Consider the following 24,759-nt stretch of genomic DNA (forward strand, 5'->3'; position numbering starts at 1 on the left):
TCATCATGTTTATACAGAATCAAGGCAACTCTTAATCAACCTAACATACATGGGTGAACTTCCCCCACCTCAGGTTCAAAGCCACTTGTTGTGAGGTTCAGGGGGTATAGAAGTGACATTCTACACCTTAAAGGAAGATGATGACAGATATGATTCTGTTTACTAATGATCCACTCTCAATTTCCAGCATGCCCCTGCCATGCACTGCCCACACCATTCCCTTCTCCATACTTGGTTGCGTATTACATTTCATAATGATCTAGTGTATGACCAGTAAATTGATTGGCTTATTTCTCCCTGGTGCTCTCATGTAACCTTATTTTCATGTCTCCCCACCCCCAATCACTACACAAAGCTGCCTACTGTTGCTCTGTGCCTGAGAAAAGATGGTAGGCGAGAGGCGTCCTAGCCTTCGAGGAGTCACAGTCCTGTGGGTCACACTGCACTGTTTTCTGCAGGCCCCAAGCAAGAAATTCTCTTCTGCGATGACTGCACTGTCTCTGGGAGTTTCACCAAGTATTTGATTGGAATGAGAGATGCTCAGCTTAAACTGTATTGTGCCTGTGGAGTCTTAGGTTTCTGGTGCCAGGTTACCACAGAGTTATCAGTCCTGATAGTCAGACAAATAGAAGACCAGATTTAGCACTGGCTTACACCCTACTCCGCCACAGAGAGAACAGTACAATGTAACCCCTATGACTCTTGATGCTTGAAATGCATGGAAAACTGTGGCATGACCAGGCTGCTTGGCAGGGAATTTCTGTTTGCCTTTTCTTCCTTCCAGAAATCACAGCAATGTTGGGAAGTTATACCCCATGGGTAGTCTGCTAGTAGGAAGGGAGCCAAATACATTCTTGTACTGCCAAGGGGAGAGAAGTGGGCATTTCAGCCCACAGTTATGTCCCATTATCCCACCACCATAAAGCTGTATTGAAACTGTCCCTCATCACAGTCCACTGCAGGATATCCTTTCATCCAGCCACTCCTACAACAGGCAAAGGATTATGGATTGGGGAGTAAGTGCTCCTTCCAGAAGGAGCACTGTCTTCTGCTTTCAAACAGAGAACAGCTGTAACTCAGCTCTGAATTTGGTTCAGTGCACCTGGTTGGTTAGACATGAGCATGTGTAATTATATTTTTTTTATTTGCCTTTTACTAATCCTCCATATTTCATGTTAACCCTTTCCAGAGTAACTGCCTGATTCAAATAAAGGACCGTCTAGTGGGAGCCCACTCGATAGGTGAAAGCCTTTTAATCTGGTGGTTTTCCTCACTCATCCTGTCACAAAAACCCATTCCATCCCTGTAATTTCATGTGTCCAATCTTATCCCTCCAGTATTACCTGAATGAGGGTCTAGATTGGAGGTACTAAGCAACTAATTTGAACCTAGCCTCCAGCCATTTGCATTAATACCTTATAGCCATATGGGGGTCGTAAAGTAATGAAGAAACATTAAAAAAAAAACTAAGATAAGTTTGCTCCGGGTATTTCATCTTACAAAAACAGGAAGGGAGACAAAATGTTTGTAACCGTGGTGGAGCACGATCAGATAAGGAAGAAAATGTTGGATGAACAATACCTAAGTTTTGTGCCCAGTAAGTTCCTGTCTTCAGTTTCTTAGAGGAAGGGAGACCTTTATATCAGAATGGCATAGGGTATGTAAGCCTGTGGTCTGAATGAACTCCTTCCTGCCATCTGCTGATGAACTGAGGGAAAAGCCCCCTGAAGCAGACCATATTTGCATAGACACACCTACTTTGCTTACTTGGTCTGCAGACATACCTGTTTTGCCAAAGTGATCAGTTTTGGTTGTTTGGAGTTAAAATTCACTTAAGTCTTGAGGGCAGTAGTGGTGAAACTTTATTATCTTTGTTGAATGACTAAAGAGAAGCAGAACTGTACTTAATATACCCTCACTGAGCAGGCCATCCCAACTACAACCTCACTCACTAAGCATGAGGTAGTGATGCCAAACCCAAGTGAGAGAGGGTGCGGACAGGCATTCCTACTTGGCACTGGATTCTGTTTAAAGGGCCCTGGATGTCATTTGATCCTTCTCCTCCAATTTTTAAAGGATAGAGCTGATCAGACTCAATTGAGAATCCTTATTTCTTCTTGTATGCAGCATTGTTGTAGGCATGTTGGTCCCAGTATATTAGAGACAAGGTGGGTGAGGTAATATCTTTTATTGGAACCAACTTCTCTTGGTGAGAGAGACAAGCTTTTGAGGTTACAAAGAGCTCTTCCTCAGGTCAGGTTGTTTCTTCTTCGTGATGACTAGAGCTGAAATCACTGATAGGCTGTTTTAGGGGGCTGAGCCTTAGATTTGGTGTGGGGACAGTGTTGCTGAGAAAGGCAGCAGTGGCGAGGTTCTAAGAGCTGAAATCACTAAGGACTGGGCTAGGTGGTGAAATCTCAGAACATGGCATTGCAGCTAAAGGCAGCGGTGAGCAGAGGGACAGTAGTGACAGTAGCAAGTTGAGACTTCACTTGACTACTGCCTCAGGGGTGGGAGGAGAACGCACTTGAAGGCACCCCTGGACCCTTGGATTTAGCTGACCTAGGACAACCAACCTGTGTGTGGTGCGCAGTAGAGTGAAAAGGGGAGTGGTGTGTTCAAAAGTCATTTGTCCCCTGGACTTTCCCACTGCAAGGTGGGAAGCTGCAGCAAAGAACTACTGCCCAAGATACTGCAGGGAGGGTGTTTACTTATTGTTGGTATGCTTTTGAATCTTGCTTGCAGTGTTTTCCTAAATGAATGCTGTGTTTCCTCAGCAGACTCCGTGCTTGTGATGGGCTAAGTATTGCCTCTTGGAGGCATTCGGGGTGGTGCTTCGTTTCCCCAGATTCCTGGGTGGGGGTTCTAATTGAGTATGTTTTGTAATGCTAATAGGAACCCCTAGATATTGAACCCAACCCTTCTTGCTGGTGACACCACCTGACAGAAGGGTTACAAGTATATGGTGAAGCCTCCATTGGGATGAGATCACGATAAGCAGTAAAACTGTGTTTTTGTTTGTTCTCTCTCTTTAATTCCCCTTACACTCAAGATTCAAGTACTTGGTACAGATGAAATGAAAATGTAAAATGAGACTTGTCTAGAAATGTTCCTATGTCAGAAGCAGGAATTGCTGCTTCTAACACCCACGGAGTGAATACAAAGGGGTCTTTTCTCCCATTAATGTACCCATGAGGGAATCGCAATCTGTGCCTTCCAATAGCCTGAGTGGGGGTTATCCATGTAAGCCCTCCATGCATCAATGGAAGACTAGCCCTCAAAAGCTCCATAAATTGTCTCATAGATGTTTACAGAACAGCCTTTTGTCTGACTGTTCTAACCGCCAGCACATAACAAATCACAGGAGGACATCTGTAAATCTCCTTGTGTATTTCACTGGTTGGAATACGAATTCTGGAAGCTGTGGACTGGGGAGGAGGAGGAATGACACCACAGCTGTGCAAATGATGCTAAGATGTTCTTCGCACTCCCTCCCTCCCTGCTTGAGTTGCATCCCCCTCCATTTGGTCAGAGAATGTTGTAAATCATATACACTTGAGGCAGAAGAACAGACACATCTCTTGGCTAGGAGCACTGCATTGGTCACCCTGTTTTAAAGTGCACACTGAGAATAACACTATTGCAGTTTGAGGGTGTGAGTGGTCATTCACAGTCCAGGGTGCCCTGCTTGAGGGCCCAAGTGGATCCTAAACTATGATAAACATGATGCCTGCTAGGAGGCAGGTTGTAACAGAGGAACTGGTCCATGGCTATTTTTAGTGTAGCTATCGGGTGTCTTAGGATGGAAAATTGTAGAACTCAGTTCCAACAGCTCCTTCAAAGCTAGGCAGGATGACCTCAAAATATAAGTAGATTTTAAGACTGTACTATTGTTTCCCGGCATGAATACAGAGTCAGAAAAAGTGAAGGGCAGTTACTGCCAGACTGAATGCAGAAGAGAGTGGTTACAATTTCCTAGAAAGGATGGTAAACTGTAGTTTATTGGGTTCTTGCTTTCAAACAACTGGTGGGGCTCAGTCCTAATACTTCGCTATCTGTACCCCTCCCACATACTTACCTTGCCTTTTAATGGTGTGTATTCCCTGTCTACAATTCTGGGCCTGAGCTGTGCAGACTGAACGGGTACATTACTGCCACATAGAGTTCAGTGCGAGCTATTGTACGTTTTTATATTCTTCCATGCAGCATGTGGCAAGTGGGAGGTGGGCTAAGTCAACTGAATGTGCAAATACACTGATGTCATTTCCACTTCCCTTCTTCATTTACATACCACATACTCCGCGGGCTAAAACAGGATCATGCTGTTAGGAGGATGTGTTCCTCCACACTGAAATAGAAAACTTGAGGTTCAGTTGTAGGTTGCATATGAGAGCTCTCATGTTTACATTAAATACCATGTAGACATGTGTGCACATAATTTATGGTAAATACACTATATTACACATCACAAAAAACTCTTATTACAATCATACAACCAGTTTCTATCTATGGGGCTAGGAAAGGTGTTTGGGCCTATATTCTCAATTATCGTAGTGTCTTGAGACCCCTGTTGTGGCTTTGTTTACATTAAAAATGTGCACAGCTTAACTTAAATCAGTTTTTAAACTGAGTTATACCGGTGCAAACACCAGTGTAAACCTCACCCTGCTTAACACTAGGTCCAAATAGGTCACGTGTTAGGCATAACTGGTGATCAAACCCAGCACGGGAGGAGCTGGGCCGTGATAAAGGAAGGTGCACAGGACAGCTGGGAAAAGCCAGAGAGGAGACCCAGGTAAAGGTAACTGGGAGTTTCCTCTTCTGGGCTAAAGGCTGACAGAAGCCTGGGAGGCTTGGAGCCAGAACTAGAGTAGGGAGGAAGCCTGGGCAGCTAGGGAAAGGCAAAAGGTGCATTGTCCTGAGCCAGGAGTAGGCCGTAAACCCCAAAAGGCAGCAAGGGTAAAGTCTAAGGGTGTTTGGACTGAAGTCTTCAGGACTGGGAAAGGAGCTTCAGGAAGGATTTGGCTCCTGTGGCAACCCATGAGGAAATGAGATCCCAGGGAGAAAGCCCTAGGGGGCAGTGCTCTGAAATAAGATCAGGAAAGAACTTTGCAGGTATAGACTGAGCTCCAGCAAGAAGCCCTGAGGAAGGAGGGGGGCCTGGAAAGGAAACCTGGGAAGCAGAGGGTGTCATGGGAGGCCACAAGAGGCAGGGAAAACCCTTGGAAGGGAGAGCTAAAAAGGCCAAGGCTACAGGAGGTGGTGATTCTCCCTGCCTCGGCCCTGAAAGAGGGCTCAGAATGGAGCTGAGACTGAGGAAGTACCATGATGATGGGAGGTGAGCAGTTCTTGCCATGGCAACCCCGAAACAGGATTCAGCAAAGTATTGGGAGCTGAGTGAGATGAGAAATACTTGAACTGAGATTTCTTTGAGTGGTCTACATTGAAGATGTTGTGGGTCTTCTTGGGGATTGCTGAACAGACTGAAATTTTATTTTATATAGACTTGGGACTGGAGTTCCCCAGAAGGGATGGGACTCAAGCGTGACCTGGTCAGGAGAAAAGGCAGACCAGCTGTTGACGGGGTGCTAGCCAAGGAGAACGACAAGGGGGTGCAGCTTCAGTAACTCCACTCTTCTACACCTCTGCTCTTATTTTGGTTTGAGTGGCTTATTTCTAAAGCACCTCGTATGCTTCTAACCCATATCTTAAAAGCATGAGAGCTGTGTGTGCCTTTGCACGTATGAGGCCCTCTGTTGTGTGGACACAATCTTTAGGTGTTTTGCAAATCCAAAGAAGTGTGTGAACTTTACAAAAAAAATGGATCTGTATATGAATAAAAAAATAAATCCTTATAAGTGGGTAAGGAACTTCTGTAAATACTTAATATCCCCATTTCCCAACATTTAGCTATGTCCCACTAAATATCCTAAAGAAATAAAACCCAGGTAAGGTTGATCCCTTAACACTAAACATCTATGTTCACCTCTGATCATTCTGAAAATCAGTGTCCCTTTAAGGCAGGTGGGGTGATTGCATTCATATCATAGAATTCAATAGCATCAACCTACTAGTCCGTGCAAATTCCAGTGGGCTTGCTCCATACAGCTTCTGGGTCCCAAAGCAGACAATGTAATTTTATTTATATAGTAGAGAGAGGTTGGTGGGGCAGGGAGCTGGGTTGCTTCAGGGCTCAGTCCTTGCCCTGGAGAACTTTGGGAAGGAAAGGCAGCAATAATAAAATACAGTACAAACCAAGAACAGAACAGTGAGTGTCATGTGGCCATTATAGCTGAAATGTGCCACAGAACAGGTGGGTTTCCAGGGTATTTTAAGGAACGGTGTGGGGAGATTACTTGAACATGTTGTTTGGGAATTATGGGTGTAGCTTCTTGGTGAAGTCAGTCCTGCTTACACAAGCGGAGAGTAGAAACAATCGAAAGAAATTTCCACAACATTATTCTTCCCTCCCACCCCCCATGCTCTGTTTAAAAACACATATGCACAAACCCTGACGATATTAAAGAAAAAGGGCGAGGGGTTATGGGGCAAAGAGATTAATACTTGCCCTCATAGACTTTAAGGCCGGAAGGGACCATCATGATCATTTAGTCTGATCTCCTGTATATTGCAGGCCGCAGAACCTCACCCACCCACTCCTGTAATAGACCCCTGACCTCTGGCTGAGTTACTGAAGTCCTCAAATTGTGGTTTAAAAACTTGAAGTTACAGAGAATCAACCATTTACTTTAATTTAAATGAGCAAGTGACTTGTACTCCCTGCTGCAGAAGAAGGCAAACATACCCCAGTGTCTCTGCCAATCTGATCTGGAGGAAATTTCTTCCAACCCTACCCTTTCTAAAGTCAGATTCATTTCTGCAGAGGTGTCTGGAAATGGTGAGTCTGTGATGCCTTTTGAGTTTCCCCACCCATCTGGGATTTAGAAACGGGGGGGGGGGGGGGAAGGGGGGAATTCTGAGTGATACTGTTAAAACTGAACATCACCACAATAGTGTGTGTTAGTTTCATGTGCAAGCTTCAGCAATCTGATATTTCTATAACCATGTTTATCAAAACACCATAACCTAGTATTTGTCTGACTGATTCTGTTATTTAATGTTTGTATGTTAGCTTATAGGGGTTCATGGCACTTTACCCAGTGAGTAAAGAACTCGATCTCCTGCACAGGTTACTTCCACAGTGAGACAGGACAGGATCCTAGGTGAGAGAACAGCAAGGAGGAGGGCAGCTAGAATACTCGAGAGAGGCTTGTTTGGATGGCACAATATGAATCATATTAGTTGGTCCCATTTATATATTACAATTTTAATCCTGCTTGATAGTTTAAAGAGAATTAGGGGATTGTTTTACTATCCAGCTGGGCCTTAAATGAAAACCATGCGTTTCTAAAGGCTGGTAATGTGATCTCTTCCCTTCACTTCCTGTTCTAAACCTTACACTGTGCCGTTGTTGAAATCCCTGACCCTCCCCTATCTCTGAACTGTTCTGTGTACTGAGATTGGATTCACACATAGGTTTTCCTTTCCCTACCCTAAGGACTTTGTTGATAAAATGGTTACACTTTGCTCTTTGCTTAATTCTTCCCTTTCCTTGGCAACTTTCCCTGTCCCTGGCAGCTGTGGTTCTTTGTCCCAGCTGCGTTAGAAGGCAGTGTTCTCCTTACTTGTCTGGGTGCATCTTATGGGAGAAGGAGAATAACTTTTGTCTCATCCAACACAAGCCTTGTAGAAATCCACATGGTATGGTCTCTTCATGCTCCAGTCCCTTTAAATCTGTGGGATCCAGGGGTTCAGAACCCTCTCTTACCCATCTGGTCAGGAGTCTTCTCGCAGCTATCTGAAAACAGAGAGAGAGGTCTTCCTACTATTTCCACTCTGCTCTGGGCTTATCTACAATACGCTAATAATTGACTGCAAGACCCTAAAATTATTCTGGTATGAAATTTGAGATTTCATCTGTTGAGATCTCAAACTGTTGAGATTTTTCTGCCGGACACTACGAAGCCCCAGTTCTAAAAGCAAACACATGTGTGATTAGTCCCACTGAATGGAATGCTCAGTGCTCATGGAACTACTCACGTGGGTAAAATTACTCTTGACTCGACCATAAGTGTTTGCAGGATTGGGACTTAGTGGGACTTTAAATGCTCACTTAGTAAGGGTTAAGTCCTTCATTGACTTCAGTGAGAGCAGAGTTGGACCAATGCTCAAAATCCCACCCCAAATCCCTATGGCTTTCCTATGACTTGTTGCCCTCATTTTCTCTCTCTCATTCAGTAATACTTAAAATTATAAATAGATAGATGCTTTGTTTTTACAAAGAAAGGTACAAAAGATAAAGACCTTAATGTTCACTCCCTCTGCTTTTTGTGATTCCAGGTCAAACTCCCATGAAGCAAAATAAATTACATTGTAGTATTAGCTGTTATTTTCTCTCGTTCTATTCCACAATAGACTTCTTAACATGCATTCCCTTGTGCTTAATTCCCCCCTACCTCCACCCCCTACATATCCTATTTCCACATGAGGACTGTAAAAGGGCTGTCTCAAGGGGAGATCTACTATTTCACTAGGCCTCTCCTGGCTGGAGCTATAAGCAGATTTCACAAGATAAAACTGTATTTGAAACAATCTGGAATTGCATTCCTAAATACTATGAGCCCAGTCCTGCAGCCCTTACCTGGTCCTTTGACTCAGTGAAATCAGTGCTTAATTTGCATGCATGATTTGGCCATATAAATGCTAGTGTTTTTAATACAATATTCTTATCGAGCTCTTATATAGCTAACTCCCATTGGTATCGCATATCAAAAGACTGGTTTGCACTGCTGTTGCCCGTGTATATTTTCCCCACATTTCCTGATTAAAAAGACTTAAGAACAGAGTTGCTTAACTCTTCCATTTCTGATAGTTTAATTAGAAGTGAGAATCGAATGTGACACAGACAGTAAGTAAATGCTTTTTAAAGCTATTACAACTCCGAATGCAGAAGTTCAGTGATAAGCTTCAAACAGCTGTAAAATAATGGGGAAGTTAAGCTCAGGATTTAAAATAATAGATTTCACATGCAAGTAACAGTGGGAGCAAACACTGAGCAAACATTTTTCTGTTTTTTAAATCGTGAGAATATAGACAAACTTCTGACTTGTAGAATGGAAATAAATAACGTTATTGAGGCACTATAGAAGGAGGAGTAAAAAGCATGTTAACAAAATTTACAATTCATACTAAATTTGGAGTAAGTTGAAAATACCATGGAGGGCTGAGAAATAAGAGATCCGCTGCGATTAGTAGTATGAGCAGGGAATAATAAAATGATATTTGATATGGATAATTGCAACTACAACAGCTGCGGGGGAAGGGGGAGAGGCGGAATCTGAAAGGCAAATATTCTATGGGAAGGAGAAGCTTAGAAATCTGAAGAGACACTGTGGGTAATATCAGACTGCAGACTAGATTTTAATTTGCTAAGCATTATGATATCAAAAAAGGCCAATACAATTTTGGGCTGTGTGTGTAGAAGTGTTATACTAATGGAGGAAGGAATTAACATAATTCTGGTGTGACCACAAGTGGCATACTACATGGTTCTCAATTGGGGGTACACGTATCCCTGGGAGTACACAGAGGTCTTCCAGGGAGTACATAAACTCATCTAGCTATTTGCCTAGTTTTACAACAAGCTATGTAAAAAGCACTAGCAAAGTCAGTACAAACTAAAATTTCATACAGACAATGTTTTGTATATACTGCTCTGTGTACTATATACTGAAATGTAAGTACAATATTTAATTCTAATTTATTTTATAATTATATGGTAAAAAGAGAAAATAAGCAATTTTTCAGTAATAGTGTGCTGGGATGCTTTTATATCTTTATGTCTGGTTTGTAAGCAAGTAGTTTTTTAGGGATGTAAAATTTGGGGTACACAAGACAAATCAGACTCCTGAAAGGGGTACAGTAGTCTGGAAAGGTTGAGAGCCACTGGCATGCTGTATTCAATTTGGGACACCTAATTGCCAGAAGAATAGAGATAAGCTAGAGGGTGTCCAGAGAAGAGCATTAAAATGAGTAGAACGCTAGAGGGATTGTCTTCTGAGGAAAGATTAAAGGCCCATTACTACAGATGTTCTTGGGTGCACAGTTCCCCCTGAAGTCACTGGGAAAGTCTCATATAGAATACCAGAAGGTTCAAGCCCTTAAACGGCTAAATAAATATGTATATCTTGACTAAGCAATAACTAAAGTGCAGAGGGTTCATGGTAACAGCCTGCAAATATTTGAAGAGTGTAAACATCAATGAGAGAGGGCATTGTTTAGGGCAGCATAATGAAGAATAATGGGAAGCAAAGGGTATTCTCTCATAGTGTGTTCTTTACTGCACTATAAACTAGGAGCAAGATCTATTCTGCAAGGGAATGAGAAACTGCAAGGCACACATTTATGGGCATTCTACAGCCAGGGAGGGTGAGTTTAGGAAAAGCTGCATGGGAAGCAGGGCATGGTTCTGAAATACAGTGTGCTCCGAGCTCATCATGTGGGAGCTTAATTTTAAAAAAAAAAAAAAAAAAGGAAAAATAGGTATTCCCACAATTCTTGCTTGAGTAGAGACAGGACTGGCCATCAGATATGGAACCTTTCATCTCTAGGTCCCCGTGTGAATCCAGCTGTAGCATGGACCACGAACCCATCTCTCACACCACCAAACGGCAGTCAGGCACACAAATTGATCTCAGCTCTGATCCTGAAATGGCTCCGAGCAGATGTACCCATGAATGGGACTCTGTGAGGGTGCAGAATCTGCCTATGCAGTGCTCAGCGTAGAATCCTACATCTGTTTTTTTGCCTGACAGCAGTTCGGTGATGTGAAAGAGCTGATAGATGTCTGCTGGGGACCGGTCTGAGTCTATCTGGCAAAATTTAGTCATCTCAGCAGAGAAGCTGCAGACCAATGTGTAATAAAATTTAGTGTAATATTTTACACTAAATATCAAGCTACACTGACAGTGAACTTGATATTCGGTTGTAGAATGTGGAAGTGGTGGAACTTCCTTCTTGGACAAATCATTTGACTGGCTGTAGCACATAAAAATGTACAAAAAGGAACTATCTTGCACTGGCAAGGAGTAGGACTAAGAGATTTAGAATGTTTTTCCCCCATCTCTAACTTCTGTAATTGTAAAAAGAAAAGGATTACTTGTGGCACCTTAGAGACTAACAAATTTATTTGAGCATAAGCTTTCGTGAGCTACAGCTCACTTCACCGGATGCATCCTCTGAATGCATCCGATGAAGTGAGCTGTAGCTCACGAAAGTTTATGCTCAAATAAATTTGTTAGTCTCTAAGGTACTACAAGTACTCCTTTTCTTTTTGCGAATACAGACTAACACGGCTGCTACTCTGACACCTTCTGTAATTGTGTTGTCTTTCCTTGTGAGAGCACTTTGATATGAAAGAGAGAATTCCACTGGTGTGGTATATTTTCTTATTACATAGCAAGGACAGGAAGTTAACTATACAGTACTGCACAGACCTTGGCAAATGAAGCCCTCTGCCCTAAACAAAGAGCACACAAGCAATGGCAGTATTGGTGTAAGATGGTAATGAAGTCCCCATGGCACACTGGTCTGCAGCTTCTCTGCTGAGATGACTAACTTTTGCCAGATAGACTCAGACCGGTCCCCAGCAGACATCTATCAGCTCTTTCACATCACCGAACTGCTGTCAGGCAAAAAAAACAGATGTAGGATTCTACGTTGAGCACTGTTTAGGCAGATTCTGCACCCTCACAGAGTCCCATTCATGGGTACATCTGTCCGGAGCCATTTCAGGATCAGAGCTGAGATCAATGTGTGCCTGACTGCTGCTTGGTGGTGTGTGAGATGGGTTCGTGGTCCATGCCAAAGCTGGATTCACACGGGGACCTAGAGATGAAAGGTTCCATATCCAATGGCCAGTCCAATCTCCGCTCAAGCAAGAATTGTGGGAATTCCTATTTATTTATTTATTTATTTATTTATTTATTTTATTAAGCTTCCACATGATGAGCTCGGAGTGCACTGTATTTCAGAACCATGCACTGCTTCCCATGCAGCTTTTCCTAAACTCACCCTCCCTGGTTGTAGAACGCCCATAAATGTGTGCCTTGCAGTTTCTTATTCCCTTGCAGAATAGATCTTGCTCCTAGTTTATAGTGCAGTAAAGACCACACTATGAGAGAATATCCTTTGACCTAATTTACTGAGTAGCTGGTATTCACAGCTTGCCAAATATCCAGGTCTTCAGCTGCCTATAAATGAAGGGGTTTTTAATCTCCTCCTGGTGTTCTTTCATAGGTACTGCATGTATTTTCCTTCAGAAAGGGCTTTTTTAGATTTTAGATTTTAGCTTCAGTTAATAAGGTTTTTCATTTTGCGCATGATCCTGCCTTTCTGGTGCACTCATATTCCACTGATTTTACTGGGAATTTTGGATCATCTGATCCTGGTGCTGCATGGTGATCCAGTGTCCCATCACGGAACCTTTAAATATGTGTGAAACTCTGCTTATCGCACAAAGGGACAGATGGAGAATTTCAGATTGCTCATTGTCAACTCTTGGATGCTCCCCAACGTGATCAGAGGGAGCAGTGCTAATGTGCTCCCAGAGCCCAAACATTTACCCTTCAAACAGTGATTCCAGCACCTGCTGCCCCAACAGATGTGAGCTCTGGCCCAGATCATAAACTGATGTAATTCAGTCTAGCTCCACTAACTTCAGTGATGGTAGGCTGATTTATATGCCTCTGATATCTATGGTGGTTCACTGCACTGCTGCCAGACTTCTCAGCTGGCCCAATGGGCTTTAAAACCCCCCACATTCTGATAGGAATAGATACAAAATACTTGTTTCTCATTGCTATTTTTCTTACCACTTCTTCTAGTGATCCACTGGCTTTTTGTGCATTTCACACAATGACCTCACCTTTCTAGACTTGTGAGCTACATTGCTAAAAAGAAAAGGAGTACTTGTGGCACCTTAGAGACTAACCAATTTATTTGAGTATAAGCTTTCGTGAGTTACAGCTCACTTCATCGGATGCATTCAGTGGAAAATACAGTGGGGAGATTTATATACATAGAGAACATGAAACAATGGGTGTTACCAAACACTGTAACGAGAGTGATCACTTAAGGTGAGCTATTACCAGCAGGAGAGGGGGGGGGAAAGAGGGGGAACCTTTTGTAGTGATAATCAAGGTGGGCCATTTCCAGCAGTTGACAAGAATGTCTGAGGAACAGTGGGGGGTGTGGGGGGGGAAATAGTTTTACTTTGTGTAATGACCCATCCACTCCCAGTCTCTATTCAAGCCGAAGTTAATTGTATCCAGTTTGCAAATTAATTCCAATTCAGCAGTCTCTCGTTGGAGTCTGTTTTTGAAGTTTTTTTGTTGAAGAATTGCCACTTTTAGGTCTGTAATCGAGTGACCAAACAGATTGAAGTGTTCTCCGACTGGTTTTTGAACGTTATAATTCTTGACGTCTGATTTGTGTCCATTTATTCTTTTATGTAGAGACTGTCCGGTTTGGCCAATGTACATGGCAGAGGGGCATTGCTGGCACTTGATGGCATATATCACATTGGTAGATGTGCAGGTGAACGAGCCTCTGATAGTGTGGCTGCCCCTCCATCCCCACGAATATGATACAGTTCTGTGGTGACCTAGAATCCTATTTTCGACGTCTCCGACTCAAGGAATATTTCCAACACACCTCTGAACAACATACTAACCCACAGAGACCTTCCTACCAAGACTACAAAAAGAAGGATTCTGGGTGGACTCCTCCTGAAAGTCGAGACAGCAGACTGGACTTCTACATAGAGTGCTTCCACTGACGTGCAGGGGCTGAAATTGTGGAAAAGCAGCATCACTTGCCCCACAACCTCAGCCGTGCAGAACACAATGCCATCCACAGCCTCAGAAACAACTCTGACATCATAATCAAAAAGGCTGACAAAGGAGGTGCTGTCGTCATCATGAATAGGTCGGAATATGAACAAGAGGCTGCTAGGCAGCTCTCCAACACCACTTTCTACAAGCCATTACCCTCTGATCCCACTGAGGGTTACCAAAAGAAACTACACCGTTTGCTCAAGAAACTCCCTGAAAAAGCACAAGAACAAATCCACACAGACACACCCCTGGAACCCTGACCTGGGGTATTCTATCTACTACCCAAGATCCATAAACCTGGAAATCCTGGACACCTCATCATCTCAGGCATTGGCACCCTGACAGCAGGATTGTCTGGCTATGTAGACTCCCTCCTCAGGCCCTACACTACCAGCACTCTCAACTATCTTCAAGACACCACTGACTTCCTGCGGAAACTACAATCCATCGGTGATCTTCCTGAAAACACCATCCTGGCCACTATGGATGTAGAAGCCCTCTACACCAACGTTCCACACAAAGATGGACTACAAGCCATCAGGAATAGTATCCCTGATAATGTCACGGCAAACCTGGTGGCTGAACTTTGTGACTTTGTCCTCACCCATAACTATTTCACATTTGGGTACAATGCATAGAAGCACCAACTGAGATCAGGCTCCCATTGTGTTAGACGCTATACAGACCTGTCGTAGGAGGCTACCCCTGCCCCAAACAGTTTTCCATCTAAATAGACAAGGGTGGGAGGAAGAGCAGAGGTAACTAGAATTAACTAGCTAGCCTAAGGTCACACAGCAAGGAAGTGGCAGGATCTGGGACTTGAACCCACGTGCTCTAAATCCCAGTCTAGTACCATCCAGTAGACCATGCTGCTTCTCAGTTGACTTCAATGGACATGCACGTGCTTGCACTAGGTCTGAATATGGCCCCCATGTCATCAACTTTGAGGGATGCTGTGAATTTACTGTGGTGTAACTGAGATCAGAGTTCGGCTGCTTGCCTGTAAAATGATTGAGGCCAAAACCCCAGACGCAGACACTCCAAACCTAGAGATCTGCAATCCAAATCTGAAGCTCGAAGTGACCAATGTTTTCAAATTTAGTGTTTGAATTCAGCCCCTTTCAGCTGTGAACTCGGATCCGGTTCTTAGTCTCATTAGAGATCAATACGTTTGATTCACCAGGCTCCCGGTTTACACTGAGTAACTACAGGAGTAGCAGAGTGGTGAATCAGGCCCAGTGTTTTCTTCTCATCTACGCATCTCAAGTGACAGCATGAATTCCTAACTCCACTCATACAACTGTGTCTTTGAAAAAGCTCATTGTATCATGTACAAAACAGGAAACGTGTGATAGTGTGAGCCCCAGAGGAAGCTCTAGAGCTAAATATCCTGCACTCTAGGAAAGCACACATCCATCTGAAACTCATCAATGGAATCAAAACATACAAGTTGCCTATGGAAGTTTAAACCTTTCCTTGCCTGCATCATACTGATTTGAAAAGAAAAAGCTTCTATATAAAAGCAAAGCAGCAAATAACAGCATGCAAACAACTAGTACCTGAGGGCATTTAAAAAGGAAATAAACAGATAAAAACAGAAAAAACAGGCAACATCATAGGCCTGTTAACTTTCATTGTGTAAATGAACTGGCTTTTTCAGTGAATTGTGAATTAAGTTAGGTCTGTCTGTGTCTTTTTCCTTTTAATTTTCATCTGTCTATATACTGGCAAATAGGACAACTGTCCTAAAAGACATAAACACCAGGGAGGGAGAGGACTAATTCAGAGCAATTCAAACTGGTCTGAACAAGGAGCAAAGAGAAGAAACTGAACAAAGGAACATTGAGACTCTATACTAGAAATTTCCCAGCACTGCATGCTTCTAGAATCTAGATGATGCAGAAATAGAATGAGAGAAACGTAATGCTGGAAAGGACCTTTAGAGGTCATTTAGTCCATCCTCCTGTGCTGAGACAGGACCAAGTAAACCTAGACCGTCTCTGACAGGTGTTTGACCAATCTGTTCCTAAAAACGATGACAGGGATTCTGCAACATCTGTTGGAAGCCTGTTCTAGTACTTAACTATTCAAATGGTTAGAAAATTGTCCTATATCGAACCATTGGGCCAGATTCACTGCTGTCTTATGCCTGTGTGACATATACCAGCACACAGTTAGTGTAGAAATGCTACCACATCAAAATACATGTTACGCTCTATCTGCACTGGTGTGAAGGAAAGAGCTAAAGCCCGTTGAAGGCAATGAAAGTGTTTCCACTGAATTCACTGACTTCTGGATCAGGCCCTAAATGTCGTCAAAAGGTACAAGACAGGGGAAAATCAGTCTTTGTTTTGTAAAGTGGTGGTAGCCCATCATCTGTGTTGTTTCAATCCAGACTGGACAAAACACTGAATAACCGAGGGCCTGGAGAGAGGGATGGACTAGAAATCATAAGCAGGTAGGAAGAGCCACTGAAATCTTGTAAGAAATTCTGTCAAATTCTTGATTGTTATTGTGCTGGAATTTGGGGGGAAATCTGTGGTTTGGAACTCCAAAGTTAAGCTCCGGTGATCATTTGAGTTCTATCATTAGTCATTCTTCTTAAATGGACTGGAAATAGAGAGAGAAACCTCTTAAAACTTGGAAATCCCACATAACACAACTATAAATCCCACTAGTTAGACAGCAATGTGCTAAATATTCAGAGAGAGACTGATAATCATATATTCCTTTGATAGACTTGGATTTGTGCATGGGTTTCTTTCTGTATCTACCTGTGGGAAGAATATTTCTGGCAGCCTTTCAATTAAACATGGGGATGATGGTGCTAAGTGAAACACCAAAAGCTTCAGTGTTTCAGTTTATCTTTAAGCATCTAAAAGTTTGAACGCTGATCCAAAATAGCCAGACTTGCAAAAACTGGACTGGAAACATGTTTGTGTGTGCACACAATGTTGTGTACTTGTTTCCACTGAAGCTCATACAGACACAGACCAGGAAGTGAAGAGCTGCTCTCTTTCAAGAGTGGAAAGGTGAACAGATATTTTTAGATTCTCAAAGGTTTAGTTTGAGCTTGATTTCAGTTTAGAGTTGGCTCTTACTTTATCAGAATTGGTCTGTCCATTGCTACGGTGGTTTTAATACAGAAACACAATGAATCATTTAGAGTATGATCCCAGAATCTCTGCATAGGCAAATTTCCCAGTGAAGTCAATGTGAGTTTAGCTTGTATCATGACATGAGAACTGTAGAGCAATATGTTTTTAGGTGCAGAGAACACCTTCCATATTAGGATCACAATGTGCTTTGCAAACATTAATGAACTAAGCCTCACAACAGCCTGCCCTGTGAGGTGGTTTAACTGAATTGTAGCTGTTGGACGAGATCAAATTATAGCATCCGGAAAGAACCCAAACGAGTCTTGGGTATGTGTTGGCCAACAGAGAGAAGAGCCTTTTAGCTATCTGGCATAATTCTCTAAAATGGGTATAAAAGTGATTATTCTCTCAGCTATTTTAAAGTTGTTTCCCTAGATATAATTGTTATAATGACAAATGACCAACTGAATTCCGCAGTCCCCTTGAAGTGATTGGATGGCTGATATTACCCCCTGGTTTGTTATTCTAATAAATACTGTGATGTGACATTATTTCACAAACCTTTTTTGCTATTACTGCCATGGTAGTAGCACAGTAGGGACACAGCTTGTGTTGTTTTAAGCCTTTAATAATAATTTTGTCCAGAACTATACTAGATAGTTAAAGGACTCCCTCTGTTGGCAGATCCATGCATAACTGCAAAATGAATAAATCCCATTTGTGTCTTCTTTGTGCTTCTACTTTGACTTTGTCAAATAACAGTAATTTAGTTAACACTGCTAAGATCTAAAACAACCAACTGCAGTCTGCAGTTAACTAATTCTAAAGCTGCAGACTCTCAATCCAATAAGCTGACATATTTACCTTAGTCACAAATGTTTTATCTTTAACTTTTTACCCAAGTACTTTTTGTTGTTTTGTTCCATGCTCTATGCATAGGGATGAAGACAGTTGTCAACCCTGGGTCACCTCCTGACAGGGCCGAGGGGTCATATGTTTGGGCGTTGAACTATCCTGTTTTTAAAAAGCAGTAAAGAAATCTAAGTGGAAATGAATTTCACCATCTCGTGGGTTTTTCAGACGTTTTTTGTTTCTCTTTAGTTCCAAATGGCTACATGACCCCACCCCTGCATGCAAGCATGTGTCCATGCGTACACGCACACATACACCCACGCACACATACAGTCCTCTCCAGACTCTGACAGTTGTGATCCTGAACATGCTGCTGAACTTGCAAACCAGGCTTAACCTCAAACAAAATGTTCTAGGGGACAGATTTTCCTTTACTTGATCTTTCAGTTCTTGTTCCCTATCCCCTTCTGCTCTTGCTTTTGGAGCAGACAGTTTTCTCCAAGCAAGACAAAGCAAAGAGTAAACTATCAATCTGCAAGCAGGGTCCCTCGCTGCTCATTATTTAAACAGAAACATCTAAATATTTTTCTAGCAGTATCTATGTAACAGTTTTAGCTAGAGCTGCACTTTTCAAAAATTGTCACCCTTATATATATTTAGATCTGTAGTATCTAATGTGTGTGTGTGTATAATTACATCCTCCTAAACATTCATTTATTTAGAAAATGTTAGGAGCCTAGTGCTTATTAAAACTGGTAGATGAAAAGGATTGCAAAGCTGGTGGAAGTGTTTATTTATAACCGGTACAGATCTAGCCCAGGCAGCAGCAGTGTAAGCTTCCCCGTCTCTGCCATACCAATACATACTAACCCTGAGCTGGAGCCACTCTACTGTGTCTGCTAAGGAGGCCTTCTGAGACTAGTTTTTGTGGACACTGGGAACTATTCTGAGAACCACCAAACTCATTTCACAGAGGCCCTAATATAGATATATAATGTTATGCCTAGCTCTTATCTATAGGATTTTCATCAGTAGATCTCAAAGCCCTTGACAAAGGAGGTAAGTATCATTATCCCCATTTTACAGATGGGGACACTGACATACAGAGAGGTTAAGTGATTTGCCCAAAGGACACCCAGCAGGCCAGTGGAAGAGCTTGGAATGGAACCCAGGTTTCCTATTCAGGGACACACAGCATCTGTACAATCTATGCCTTTGTCAGGAATCCTAATACCCAATGCAGAGAGAGTAAGGGGATTTCTATACTCAAAGTGGCCGAAGAGCCCTTCTCAAGTATGCAGGCTTTAGAGCTGGGCTGAAGGCTGAAATATAGAAAATGCTGTGTTTGAGGCCATTTGTAACTTTTCCAGAATTGGCTGAGTATGATGGGGAAGAAGGGAGAGGCGAATTTTTAGGCTAGGTCTATACTACAGTTTATGCTGTCTTAATTTATGTCACTCAGGGGGTGTAAATAATGCATCCATCTGAGTGACATAAGTTACACCATTATAAGTGCTTGTGTGCTCAGTGCTCTGTTGGCGGGAGAGCTTCTCCTGCTGACATAGTGTCTGCCACTTGCCGGGGGTGTTTTTTCTTATGCTGATGAGAGAGCTCTCTCCCATTGGCAAAGAATGTCTTCAGCATGCGGTGCAGCTGTATCGGTGCACTGAGCTGCTCCAGTGCTGTACGTATAGACGTGGCCTCAGGGAAGTGTAAATTCTCATTGCATCTGATTTGACCGTGTCTTTGTATTGCACATTCTGCCCTGGCTCTATGTGCAAAACTCCTTAATGTCAAAGGCAACTCTGCATGGGTCGTGAGTGAGGATGTACAAGAGAAATCCATGCTGCAATCTGCAGTGCACAGATGTGGGCAGAATTTTGCCTTACAGTGGGAGATTATGCACTTGAATAAATCAATACTTCTGACCACCAGGGGGCTCCCCACTTCTTCAGTTCAGTTATAGCAATACATTTATTATTGTAACAAACTAAGCAGTTCAACTGTTTGTTAGGGAAATTCCTTAATTTTAGATCCAGATTTACCTCCTTTCCATAGATTGCTGCTGTCTCTTTCTCTCATTACTGCCAACAGTGACAGCAGAAATGCTGACTTATTAAATTGAGGCTGAAGAAATTTGTTTATTTCAATATCGCAGAAATTGATTCTGGATAATTTCAAGCTTTCTGCCCTCTGATGTTTCTTAGGAGTTCTGTTTTGGGGACTTTGTCCCCCATTTGCGGTCTGTCAGAACATAAAGATATAGGTAAAAAGGGGTTTACTTATAAACAAAAGTAAAAGGGGGTTTCAGATACGTGTGTTATCAGTTATTTTTAGTAATGCCAAAGAAAGGGACTTTTTGGTCCATAAGATGAACTATATTTATTTGCATTGCAGTAGAAACCAGGCGCCCCACTATTCCAGGTGCTACACGTGCTGTGGTGTACGCAGAGGGTGCGTTTAACACTGCAGCTGGAAGCAGGCTTCCTAGTGTGTGTAGACAGACAGTTGCTAGCTCTGCTCGAACTAGCATGCTAAAATTAGCTGTGGAGCCAGGACTAGCATGAGCAGTGGCTTGGGCTAGCTGCCTGCATATGTACCCATGGGATCTGGATGTGTCTGTATTCAGACGGTTAGCCCAAATTGCTGTCTGTGTTATCCCAAGCTACATCACTACTTCTGGTGTGCTAGCTTGGGCAGAGCAAGCGTGCGTCTTTCTACCCGAGCTAGGAAGCACGCTTTCAGCTGCCATGTAGAGAGACAGCTGCTGTCCTAAAGAGTTTATAATGTTAATAGACAAGGCAGGAGAAGGATGGAGGAAAGGAAGCATTATCCCTATTCTGAGACGGAGATTAAGTGATGTGCCCAAGGTCACACAGGAGGTTTATGGCAGAGGTGGGAATAGAACACAGATTTCCTGTGTCAAGTTTCTTAATCACAGTATATTAAAATATATAGATAGATCAACAAATTCAGGGAGAGGATAATACATCATCTACTTTGTCCTCTTTTACCTAATTTAGCAGCAAACACTTCTTGGACAAGAAACAAAAGGATGAAAGTGACTCCTTTTGTACTAGAACAAGATTGAAAGAAATTCCTTTGTTGGATGCACTAAAGTATATTTCTGCCTCTCTAAAATCTCCTGCATCAGTGGGTAAAGAGGACACAGTGTTAAAGAACAGTCATTCACTGGTCATTAAAACTTGGATAGGTAGAATTATAGGTTGTGGCTCAGCACTTCACTTTGTACCATGTTGCATGCTACCGCCTTGGTTTCCAGCTTCCAGCAAACTCACTTTTATCACTAATACCAAAGACACCTTGTTAAGGTGTGACTGGCTTTCCATCTATGCCCCAACAGAGTTTTCAGCATTTCAGGGGCAACTGTTGTAACTGGATCACCCAACAGAATTCTTCTGATGAGGTTTTTAAAGTTATTCTCTGTTTTAAAGAAAAAAGACAGTGAGGGGTGCCATGTTTGTTGTGTCTCAGTAATTCCATGATGAGTTAGCTCAGCTTACAAGTGATAGTGACTTTTTTTGGCCAGCTCTACAACCCCCAGCCTGGTACTTGAAAGTCAACCTGGGCTCTTTCTAGTTCACACAACATTGCCGGGAGCACAACTTCTGTGATCAGACCGTAGTTACCATTTCTACAGGTGGTGCTACAACCAGCTCCCTCTCCCACAGCTGTCTGGGGTCTGATGTGCTAACACCAGTTAAAAAGTACTGAAACTTATTTTTCTCAGGACAATAAGCATGTATGATTGATTCAGAATACACCCAGGGAGAAAATCTGCTCAGTAAGAAGGTGCTATTTTTACAGTCACCTTTCTGACCTTAACTGTACCTTTAAAAACAGGTTGCTTCACTCCTCCGCTACTAAGAAGCAGCAACCAAGACCAACATCAAAAGGATGAAAGATTTTTTTTCCCCTCTTTCGCCAGTCTTGGTTTTCTGACACCTATTACATCTTCTGTTATCTGAGCACAAACTAATGGGAACTGCTTCCTCTGCTGACTGACCCCAATGCTTTTATCTGCTTCACTATTGCTAGCACAAAGATCTTCCGAGATACAATCCAGCTTCTGACCTGTAGATGGAGCATACAAGCTCTCAACAACATATTATGCTTTGAATGGTCAACCACAGTTTCCTTACTCGGAAAATCATCTCCTGTCCAAACACAATTTAGACTCCCATTAGAAGATGAGGTGAAATTAATGTATAAACCCTGTTGGAATCCTAAATTTAAACACAACAAGCTGCCAGGTTTATTCTGATTATGAAGTTATGCTTGTTAGTTAACTCGACTGATCAAGGTTGTGTTGTAATATGACCTAACTTTCTACCAACCTGCCCCAGGAGCTATTTATGCTGTGCATTACCAGATCTAGAACAGAGCCTGGTTGATATGTGTACCAGCTGTCGCTAGACCATCACTCAGCCTGTTAACACGTATCTTAGAGTATGGGTGCACTAGCCTCAATTGATTGCCAACATGAAGTACTTACTTAACATATTTGTACAGGTTAATGTGGATACTCCCCACGCGTTGGATCTATGTTTTTTAACAAGAGATAAACAAAAGTCTGACAAAGACAGGTCCTTATAGTCATGCAAACTAAGAGTCTGTTCCTTTTGCTCTAAAGTGCCTTATAAGTACTGAAGTACAGTAAGTACATAAAGTGACAACTGTACGGCCCTATGGACACATGATACAATCATTGAATCTAGCTATTTTCACTTTAAAGCTTTATGTCTGCACTTAAAAGTTTTACCAGTAAGATTATATTGGTTAGGGGTGCGATTTATCTTTTTACCAAAATAGTTATACCAGTAAAACAACTAGTGTAGATGCAGTTATATCAGTCTAAAAGTGCCTTGTACTGGTATAACTTATTCCCCTTCCCCTGTGGGAATAATCTATACTGGTATAAGCACTTTCATACTTGTATAAAAGTTGTACTGCTTTAACTAGAAATTATGTACCATAACTTCTGTTTGTAGACCAGCCTTTAGGTATTTCCATTGTATCTTTTCCCCCTGGTGATGGTTGTCATTCAGTGATTGTCCTGTGCCAGGATAGAAGGACAGATTGTTATCTAGTAGGTAGAGTTGAGTGGAGAAACTCAGGGTGATCCACTACTGACTCAGGGCATGGCTACACTTGCAGATGTAGAGCGCTTTGAGTTTTCGTGGAGCGCAGTAGGGAAAGTGCTGCATTCTGTCCACACTGACAGCTACAAGCGCACTGGCATGGCCACATTAGCAGCTCTTGCAATGGCCACAGAGAGCAGTGCATTGTGAGGTGGAGTGTGACAGGGAGTGTGTTGTGTGCATGTGGAGGGAGAGAGCGTGGGTTTTTGGGGGGGCTGAGAGCATGTCAGCATGCTGTTTTGTAAGATCAGACAGCAGCAGACTCCCCCCATCCTCCTGTCTCTCTCTCTCACACACAGCATTCCACGGTAATGGTTGGTTTGTCTCGGAGCAGATAAGCAGCCGGCTACCGGAAACGGAGCTTTCAAAGGGCATATCCGCATTCCTGCAGCGATTCCAAAACAATGAGAAGAGTGGCCACTTGACTTAAGGGGATTATGGGACATTTCTGGAGGCTGATCAGAGCTCAATAAAGCAACACCTCGTTCACACTGACGCCCGGTTTCAGCCAAAGCACAACAAGCATTAATCTTCTCGCCGAGGTGGAGTGCCAGGAGTGCTCTAGCCATGGAGTCAGAGCGCTCTACGTGCCTTGCCAGTGTGGACGGGTAGTGAGCTAGGGTGCCAGGGGATGCTTTAATGCGCTCTAACTCGCAAGTGTAGCCAAGCCCTCAGTGAGGAAACTTTCTACCTGGTTCTAAACTGGTTTAAATCATTTAGAGCTGCAGTGAAGACCTGGTTTAAGGAAGCCTGATTTGTTTTTCCTGAACTGGCTTCAAGACCCAGTGTATATATATATATATATATATATATTTAAAATTGGTTTAGTAAAGATGAGCCATGCTGCATTAAACCATCTAAACCCAGGCCTACACTTTGCCTCCCACCAGTTTTAAAATTGACTTAGCTTAACTAGGCTCAATAGCCTTTCTTAAGTCTCTTCAGCTCTGTGCCTCAGACATGAAGTAATGGCTCTAAAGCACCTTGTGATTCTCAAGTAAGATTTGCTCTAGTAAGACAACTCACTGTTAAGCGGCAGCATCTCGGCTACAGATGCATAACTGATTCATTAGATTAATGCTAGTGCAGCTAGCTGGGCACAATGTGACAATATGAAAGGCAATGGTTTCCTTGCTTAGCGTGAGTCTTGGAGTAGAGTAGGTGGGTGAAGAGGCTTTTGGGGAACTGCATGGAAAATGCCACCATTTTCCTTTGAATGTGGCAAGGACTCTTGAGGGGAGTCAGGGCCGAGTTATGGGAACAGTGTGCTACTTCTGTGGAAATAAAACATACTCTAAATTGTTTCTAGTATTGTGCCCATAGAAATATGCTGTAATTTAAGGGCACGGTTCTGCAAGGTGTTGAATACCCTCAGCTCCTATTGAGGTCAGTGAAGCCCTCAAAAGCTTCCGGGATCAGATTCCAGGAGTGTAACATGGGGTAAACTGAGGGCATCACAAGTTGCACAACAACTGGTTTGAATTATATTTTATCCTTTAGTCCAGTTTTGTTTTTTTAATATGCATGGCATTTCCCATGCCAGTAGTAAACAGCATGCACTATAGGTTGTGGAGAAATTTTTATGTGACAGGAGGAAATCTAATACCATTGCCAGAGCTACCTGCTATCAGCCTAGAGCAGCACACCCTATTTCCGCTTCAGCAGAGACTCATCCTGACATAGGGAAGGTGC

The 24,759-nt window shown here is 42.7% G+C and overlaps 1 long non-coding RNA gene across 1 annotated transcript in view; it reads right to left on the bottom strand.

Annotated features, from left to right (window-relative positions):
* Positions 1-3,590: 3,590 nt before the first annotated feature.
* The window catches only part of LOC140914712 (uncharacterized), a 29,147-nt gene continuing 7,978 nt past the window's right edge, over positions 3,591-24,759 (bottom strand). Inside the window, exon 3 of the long non-coding RNA XR_012159964.2 lies at positions 3,591-7,858. This is a non-coding gene — a long non-coding RNA (uncharacterized LOC140914712). The remainder of the gene's footprint in view (positions 7,859-24,759) is intronic.

The sequence above is a fragment of the Lepidochelys kempii genome, chromosome 7 (genome assembly GCF_965140285.1).
Source record: "Lepidochelys kempii isolate rLepKem1 chromosome 7, rLepKem1.hap1, whole genome shotgun sequence".
NCBI lineage: Eukaryota > Metazoa > Chordata > Testudines > Cheloniidae > Lepidochelys > Lepidochelys kempii.